At 27.4% G+C, this 9,993-nt stretch overlaps 1 pseudogene; it reads right to left on the bottom strand.

Moving 5' to 3' along the window:
- Positions 1-1,877: 1,877 nt before the first annotated feature.
- LOC112691411 lies at positions 1,878-2,772 on the bottom strand (annotated as a pseudogene).
- Positions 2,773-9,993: the final 7,221 nt, after the last annotated feature.

The raw sequence follows: 9,993 nt of genomic DNA, 5'->3' as shown, positions 1-9,993 counted from the left end.
TAATTTGAATAAGTAAAATTATTATTATAAACCTTATAAATTTAAAATTTGTTTACGAAACAAAAAAAAATAATAATAAATAGGAGTTGCCAGTATGAACTTAAATTATAAGTTATATATTATAATTATGTTTTTCTGTTTTAAACAACTGTTTTTTATGTTGTTTAAATCAATTTGTTTTAAACAAAACCATCATGTTTGATTAATTTAGATGTTTAAAACATGTTTTAAAACAAAATGTTTTAAACATCTCAATTCTGGTAATAAAATTATTTTAAAATGTTGTAGAATTAAAAATAAAAAATAATTAAATAGAATAAAAAAAAAATTATGACGAATTACCAAGTCCAAATTGTATGGACAATTGAATAATTTAAATAATTAAAAAAATAAATAATCATTCAAATAATTATTAAAAATTCAAAACATAATTACCTGTCTGTGACGACAATAATTGCTTGATAACAAGTGCAAATACAAATAAACTTAATTAACAAAATAACAAAAAATATTAATAAGTACTTTAGTACTAAAAAAGTAACTTAAAAAAAATTAAAAAGTACGACAAATTGTACAACTCAAATTAACAAATGTAAATTAATTAATTAACAACTGTACAACACAATGTTTCATGTGATGTGACGTGACAAAAAGTAGTGCATGCAATACTTTTCTGAATCGAAAATAGCATGCTAGTGACTTATGTTATGACATGTTAGGCCGAGCGCCCACCAAAGTAACGTAACGTGTGGCGTGGCAAGTGAAGTAGCAAGTAACATGCATCTAGCACGCTATTTTGTATCAAAACAATGTAATTAATAGATTTAACGCCAAATAAAGTGATACGACTGTGATATGACAAACTACATGTTACTTCGGTGTCATTCAAATGCAGCATGTTCCATTTTTTGCCACGTGTTACGTGTTTTTACCGACTAGAGTGACAAGTGTTTTGAAAAATATTGTTATTTTAATCATTTTATTATTTTTCTAACTTTTCTTTTCATAATTTTCTAAGTTAAAAATGAAAGACAATCCAGATTTTAACATACATTTTGTTGGTGTAATTGAAGAACATCCTTGTATTTATGACCATAGTATTTCTGATTACAGTAATAGAAATGTAATCGACAATGCTTGGGAAAAAATCGCCAAACGAGTATCAGAACCTGGTAAGTATTTACATTTTTTTTGTATTTGTTTTATTAATACACAAAAAGTGGTATTTTAATGTAATATGATTATTATTTATTATCTAAAACATATCATGCAAAATTTAAATTAGTCTGAATTATTTTCAATAATATTCTTAAAAATGTGTTTCATTGATTATTTATAGTTTTCAAATTTCTATTCGTTTAATCAATTAATCAATATGTATATATATATTTATTTATTTATATATAGGTATTACGTAAAATTACAGATTTATGAATTAAGTATTATTATGAAATGTTATTAATATTTAACTAAAATTATTATAAATATTATTTTGAGTGTGTTGATCGATGCTTATATTATAGCGCGACTTTGGAAAAACCACCGATAACAGTTATGAGATTTATTTCATCGACATGTAGATTTAAAATAGATTTTTGTTCAATTCGGGTGAAAATATAATTTTTATTATAGAAATAACAAATAAAACGATCATCTATTATACATTTAATAATTTTTTTTATTCTAAATATTAATATAAAAGGCATAAATGTAGAACAATTTATAATTATTAAAAAAAATATTAAATGATCAAACTATACCTAAGTTAATTAAATTTTTCTCATACTAATTAGTTTTATACAAATAATAATTTTATATTGAACTGCATAATAATTTAGTATTAATATACATATTATAATTACTTATACAAGACATTTTTAGACAGTGTATTTTTCTTGCCATGGTAAAGGATGAATTGAAAAAAAGTTACACAAACGATTTCTTAAATTAACTGCATTATTTGTAGGTCTCTGATTATTCAATTTACTTTGGTTTTGATTTAATTGCTCTTGGTAACACGATTGAATTTGCGGTTTATCTGATTGTGTAAATGATCCATCATGAATTCGTATGAAATTATGTAATACACAAACAGCTTGTATGATACAATCTATATTGTTTACACCAAAATGTATTGGTGTCTCCAAAAGTCTAAATTTTGATACCATCATACCAAAAGCGCACTCGACTGATTTTCGGCCTCTTGAAATTCTATAATTGTAAATTCTTCTTTCATTTGTTAGTTGTCTGCGCGGATATGGTCTTATTATGTGGTCAGTTAATGGAAAAGCTTCGTCAGCTACAAAATAATAAGGAAAAATGTCTTCTTCTCCTGGCAAATATGTAGGCTCAGGCAGACTTAGCTGATCATTAAATAAAGCTTTTCCAAATTCACTTTCTTTTAATGCTCTTCCATCACTATTCCTTCCATATTCACCTATGTCAACTGATAAAAATAATCCATCTGCATCTGATACAGCCATCAAAACTATTGAGAAATATCCCTTATAATTGTAAAACGATGACCCTGAATTTGGTGGTGCTTTAATTTTGATATGTTTCCCATCAATAGCTCCTACACAGTTAGGCAAGTTCCACAGTTCCCATTAACGATCAACTACTTTCAACCATTGTTCTTTTGTTGGGTTTGGCATGTACTCTGGTTGCAAATTTTCCCAAATTGCTTTAGAAGTTTCAAATATAATTCTTCTAATTGTAGTATGACCTCTAAGAAAATAAAAACCAAGGGATTTGAAGGAACCTCCAGTTGCATAATACCTGAAAATAGTTCACTCGATAGTTAACTTTTGGTCTATAAATTAATTAATAAAAAAATGTATTATTAATTATATAAAGTAGTTTATTAAATATTTTTAACAATGATAAATAATAATAAAAAGTAGGACTAGCCTATAGTATTATATTAAAATAAAATATTATATTCATGTAGCGCACTTTTTATACATGATAATTAACGTTTTTTGCAAGCAATCGTAAATAATATAATTATAGTAAACCTATTCAATAATTTTTTATTTTTTTTAATTACTTACATTTTTGCGTTTTTAATTATTTAACTTTTATATTTATCATTGCAGTAGCTGACTGTAAAGAACGATGGAGAAATTTAAGAGGGTCATATACACGTCATCTGAAATCTAGCATTAGTCCGTCTGGTAGTGCTACAAAATCAGAGACCGTATTACCTTGCAGAGCACATGCGATTTTTTCAACCATTTACAAAATTACGCAAATCTGTTTCGTCAATCAGTAATAGTAATAGACCATCCTCACAAATATCTAACAATTCGTCCGAAGATTTTATTGAAGAAAGTGATAGTTCAACTTGCCCGAAACACCTGAAGATGAAATAAGATCAGATAATCAGTATGAACCTGATGGCATCCAATCAACAAGTCCGTTATGTGATGAATTATTCAAACCTCCTAATAAACATTTTAAAACGTCCAAATAATCTATCTCAATATCTGATGTGAACAATTCGGCTTATGAATATTTTTAATCCAAAAAGAATACCAGTAAAATAGTACATGAGAACAAGCCTCAAGATCCGGAAGTGTCTTTTCTAATGAGTGTCCTGCCCGATTTCAAAGAAATGAACGCAGATCAGAAAAGGCGATTTAAAATTGGAATTCTTAATTTGGCTGGGAACATTTTAAATGAAAATACATACAAACCTACTTTAGAGCCTTTTAACTAGTGTTGGCCAACGATATCGATAATTCGATACGATATCGATATCGTTGATATTTTCTTAATAATTTCGATACCGATATCTAAAAATAATTATCGAAAATATCACGATATCGATGTGATTAATCGGGGCTCGGGATTTTACGAACGATTATATTATTTTCGGTATTTTTAATAAAATTGAGTAAACAGTATAGGTATAATAAAATTATATCTATAAAAGTATAAAGTAGATACTAAATTATGATATGATATGGTCCTATCCATATTAAACAATTTAATCTAAATTCAATGCCGGTTGTTAACTCGCAGTGGGACGTCGTAATTATTTAATTTTATTATTACCCTCTTTTCTTAAATTTTCTCTTGCTCTTTTGATTGAAGATCGACTGAGCACAAAATCATCTATACTTAGTGATGCAGCTTCTATGCAGGCTGTTATAATACGAATGGCATCTCGATCACTTATTTTACGTTTATCTAACGCAGAATTTAGACGAGGGGTCATTAAATTCTTTCTCGTTCTTTTACACTGACGAGCCTGCGTAAGTCTCATTTTTCAAAATCATTCATGTCCTGTATTTCTTCATCTGAACTTGTAGAAGACTTAATTCCTAAAAAACAAAAGTAATAATAAAAACATTATTATAAAACATCAACATCATACGATTAAAAGTAGGTATAAAATATTAATTATTGTTTAATAAGAATGCAAAGAGAAATCATAGTTTAATTCAATTCAATAGAAACCTATTTTTTAAAGCTAGAGTTTATGCTCGTGAGTTTGGATTCAAATTTGTGTGGTTCAGAGATCTAAAATTGTACATAAAAAAAAATGAAAATACTAATGCTATATTTATTAATAATGAATACGTCTTATCTACACTTATATAAACTATTTCATATAATTTCATATTCTTATTATTTATTTTGATTTTTATGTGTGTTTGTATATATTTTCTTTTTTTAATACGGATAATCTTTTAAGTAATAAAAACGGATATTTAAGCCATAAACCTAACTATTACGAATCTTTTTCAAAATTTATCATTGTAAAAATGATAAAAATAATAAGTATGTAAATTTACTTTGTTACAACATAAGAAGTATGAACTCAAATGTTGATAAGCTAATAATGAGCTAAGTACTTAGAAAATTATGTAAATAAAAAACAAATTGATTCAATTGTTTTAACGGAAACTTGGCATGATGCCTCGATTCATTGTAATTATGATATAGCTGCTTATAATCTATTTTTCTCAACTATAAAAAGAAACCAAAACGATGGTGTAATGGTTTTTGTGAAACTTACTCTTAATGTGAATTTTATTGGATATAACTTAATCGAGACGAATATTCTAAAACTTTCGTTAGTGAATCTAAGTATACCAGTGGCGACGAACTCTATATTGAAGTTGGGCCTTGGCACGACATCTTTTGAAAATTTAGGATGATTCATATAGAGCCGATGTTTGGCTGTGAAACCGTGTGAACATTCATTATAAAATTAACTACAGTATTTTGTTTATTTATTGTGTGCACTAAAATGGTTAATATAGGTACAAGGTACTAGTAAGATTAAAGACATTTAATCAGCTATATTTAATTGAATAGTTATTGGTGAGTGCGTAAAAATAATTAGGTATTTACATTTATTAATACGTATAAATATATAATAATAAACATTATTTAGTTTTTACACAAAAATAAGTTTTCATACCTAACCATCAAAAATATTACTATACTATTAAATTTAATAATAGTTATTTATTTATAATAATAATAATTATCCGAATCATCAAATACTACAGGTCAATCACTTTTTGAACTTTTTAAATCGGTTATGAAAAAAATTGGATTAGATTGGAGTCAAAATTTAATTGGTGCAGGAAATATGAGGGGATCATACAGTGGACTTCAAGCACATATTTTCAAAGAAAACCCGAAAGCTCTTTATGTTTAGTGCCATGCACATAGATTCAATTTAATAGTGTTATCTGCTGTTGGCTGCTGTAAAGAAGCAGTAGATTTTTTTGGCAACAGGGAAAAACTATAGTCTTTTATTGTGGTTAGTAAAAAGAGATCGGATATTTACAGAAAAAATCAAAGTGAATTGTATCTAAAATTTATACTAGAGTACCTGTAAGTCTTAATCACTCGTGCCTCGATCATATATTTATAAACAGTAATGACCACCTAATTAAATTTATAAATGCCGGCGTGTTACAGATATCACTGATCATTACTCAACGTGTGTTTCTATACCAACTTTTGTTAAATTTTAAACTGATAAAAATATAATTAATGTCATGATAAAATTAAAACCTTCCTTAGTAAAAAGAAGTGGACATCAGCCTACTCCAAAAACAAGATAAATGAGTTGTTAAATAAATTGCCGCCGTTTTAATTGCAACATTGGCATTGTAACTACTAAGACGGCTCATGGTTGTTCTTTATATATAACTATTGAAATACCTAGGATTAAAAAATAAAATATTTTGTTTTTGATTATATGGACTGGGCAGGCCCGGATTAAGGGGGGGGGGCAAAAGGGGCCACGTCCCCCGGGCCTCGATAATTGGAATTTATTTAGGGGCCTCAGATTTATCTATTACGTTTTTCGTTATAGAGTATAGACTATTAACATTACATTATAGCTGATGACATAAATAATTGTCAATTATGTCAAATAAACCTCTTATAAGTTATAAATAATATACGGTATCACAGCGACGCGCATGACACGCGTCGCTGTGAAACGACTAAAATGTTTAAAGAGTTCAAGTGTATTATTTATATAATACCTACACGCATATTGATACACGCATTATCAGTAATCGCTTGCCGTCGCCCATTAATCGACCGGAAAAAGCTATTTTTATACACCACAACAATAATTACACCAATACACGTCACGTCAACGGTTATCACCAAATTTGTTTTCACTAATTTCACTTGTCTTCTGTTATCGTTTTGACTTTTGTAGTTTTGTAAGTTTTGTTTCATATTTAATGTGTTAATTTTTGGATGAAAGATTCTTTCTTAATATTTAAAAAATGAAAAGATATTTTGAATCTGGTTCTTCAAAACGAAAAAGAAAAGGAAAAGAGCAAATTGAAGTGGATAAGTACAGAGGATTAATGAACCATTACGTTTTAAAATCAGGTGAATACTTTTAATTTTGGATGTTTGTGTGAATAATCATGATATATTTTATTGTATTATACAAATTAAAAACATACAATAATATTACAAAAATATCGATTTCATATGTTTCATGTCAAAAAGAGAAACATTTTGGTTAGCTTAAACACAGATTTTTAAATGTTATATTAGTTTTTAGAATTATTATTGATGATGTATCACATTAACTTACTATATCTACAATCTACATATTACATTGCAATGTGTGATGTTTAAATATTAATTTTATTCATTTAAAAAAAAGTATTTTTCCAACTTTAGCATGAGTTTTAAATTTAAAAATTTATGTTAATCAATTAAATCAAAATGTTTTGTTATTAACTGAAAATGTTCAAAGTAATACATTTAAAAAAACATATTTAGCATTAAATTTTACTATAGTTATTTATGTATTTATATTTATTTAAGATATTGACAACCAAAATCAAGGTGTGTTTATGCATAGTGGAACAGTTGTAAATGATCAAAGTAAAATGAGTGCTAATACTAGTCAACCAAACCAATATAATTTAACGTTTACTGAAAATGTTCAAGGTTATATTACTTGGCAATAAGTTGATGAACTTTAATAAAATATGTTGATTTATTTACTGTAGATGTAGAACTTCAAATGATAAATATTTCTGATCTGAATTCTGACATAGTATTTAACAAATATAAAATAAGTGATCCATACTACTGGCCAGAAAAAATTAATGACAGTTTCAGAGAATATTGTATTCAGAAAGGACCAGAGTTTTTTTCAAAATAAGAATGATGATTTCAAACAGTCTGCTCGTATATATAGTATTTTATTTATATTATATAAGTAGTTTTATTTAACAAATAATGAATACAATTATTTTATTTTTGTATACTTAGATCATAAAAGGTTATTTTCGGCTGCCATGTTTAAACGAACACTACCCAATGGTGAAATTGGTGATCGAAAGTGGGTAATGTACTCAAATAAACAAGGATCCATTTATTGTTTTATGTGTAAATTGTTTTCAAGTCGTATAAATAGTCCTTTTGTTAGGATTTGATAAATGGAAGAAGTATGAGAAATTATCACAACATGAAAACAGTATTGATCATAGAAGTGCATTTACAAAATGGTTATTACGTTCAAATTCTAACCATTTAATTAATAAAGATATGTTTGAACAAATATCAACAGAGACTAAATACTGAAATGATGTTGTGATTCGTGCGATTTCTGTTATTAAATTTCTCACATCTAGAGTGTTATCATTAAGAGGTGATAATAAAGTATTTGGTGTTTCTAATAATGGCAATTTTCTTGGTATATTGGAACTCATTTCTGAATTCGATCCATTTTTAAAATTCACACATAGAACAGTATGGTAACAAAGGAAAAGGACATCGTTCGTATCTTTCTAAGACCATATGCAATGAAATAATAATTTTACTACAAAATAATGTTATACATTTTATATTGGCTCAAATAAAAGAAGCAAAATATTTTTCTGTTATCATGGATTCCACACCAGATCAATCTAAAATAGATCAGATGGCTATTGTGATTCGGTATTGCACATTGACAAGTGTTCATGAAAGATTAGTTCAATTAAGTCCTATCAAAAGTCATACAGGTGAATCAATATTTGTAATTTTAGAAGAATTTCTAGAAAAAAATGAACTTAATAGAGCAAATTGTCGCGGGCAGTCGTACGACAATGCCTCCGACATGAGTGGAAAATGTAAAGGATTACAAAGTTATGTAAAAAATAAATGTAATTTGGCTGTTTATATAGCCTGTACGGTTCACTCCCTGAATCTTGTTGGTGTTCATAGTGTTGATTATTGTATATAAGCAGTCAGTTTTTTTGGATTTCTTTAATGTATATTCAATTTTTTTAGTGGATCTACTCATAGATGGGACATTTTGACCAACACATTAGATAAAAATGTGAAAGGTCGATTGCTTGTACTGAAATCGCTTAATCAAACTAGATGGTCTTGTCACTCGGATTCTTGTCAAGCACTTACTCATAATTACATAAAAATAATAAAAGCTTTAAAATGTATCAGTGAAAATAATAATGAAAACGGAGACTCAAAAGGGATGCTAAATTGCTTTTAAAACAAATTAAAAAAAAAGAAACTGCATATCTATCTTTTTTGTGGAATGATATATTGGATAGGTCTAATAAGACATCTATACATCTGCAAGACAGTTCTTGTGATCCATTGAACGCTTTGAATTTATTAAAATCTTTGAAAAAATTTATTTTAAATTTAAGAAACAGTAGTGTAGTGTATGAAAATAAAGTTATTGAACTTGGTCCAGAAATTAATAGTCTTTACCATAATGAAGGAAGAAGAACATCAAAAAACAATGTAGATTTCCGTGGTTTAAATAATACTGTATTACAAGCTGGCGATAAGTTTAGAGTTGAAACCCACAACATCATCATAGATCAATTTTGTTCTGAATTAGACAAACGAATTGAAGCTTACAAATTTGTTTCAGATAATTTCTTATTTGTTACAAAGTTATGTGTTCCAATTGATGACACAATTAATGAAGAAAAAGATGTTGAACAAAGTATTGAAAACGTTATATTGACCTACAAAGAAGATGTAGATATTTACATAAAAAATGAAATCAAACAGTTTCAAGAGTATTTTTCTTTATGTAAACCGTCAGTTCAGAATACTGAATATTTTAGTATACTTGATCTTTGGAAATGGTTTAATGAAAATGAATTAATTGATGTCTTTCCCAATTTATATATTGCACTTAAAATTTATTTAACTATACCAAGTTCAAACTGTTCAGCCGAAAGAGCTTTTTCAAAACTGAATAGAGTTAAGAACAAATACAGATCGACATTAAACCAAGAAAATTTGACTGCACTTATGATATTGGCTTCTGAAAATGATATTCTTCAAACAATTAATAATGAAACAGTTATTGTTTGTGTCAACGGGTTCCTTGCCGTGCGGTTGACCCGAATGACGGCAACACGTGCCCAAACTACCCAAAGGAATAAAATGGATTTCGTAAGACAGAACGGGTAACTTACTATAATTATAATAATAAAACAAATAAGACTATGCCCTTTTGGT

The sequence above is a fragment of the Sipha flava genome, unplaced genomic scaffold, assembly GCF_003268045.1.
Source record: "Sipha flava isolate LNK unplaced genomic scaffold, YSA_version1 612_pilon_pilon, whole genome shotgun sequence".
NCBI lineage: Eukaryota > Metazoa > Arthropoda > Insecta > Hemiptera > Aphididae > Sipha > Sipha flava.
Note: the sequence above shows the minus strand (reverse complement) of the source record. Positions and strands in the feature narration are given on the sequence as shown.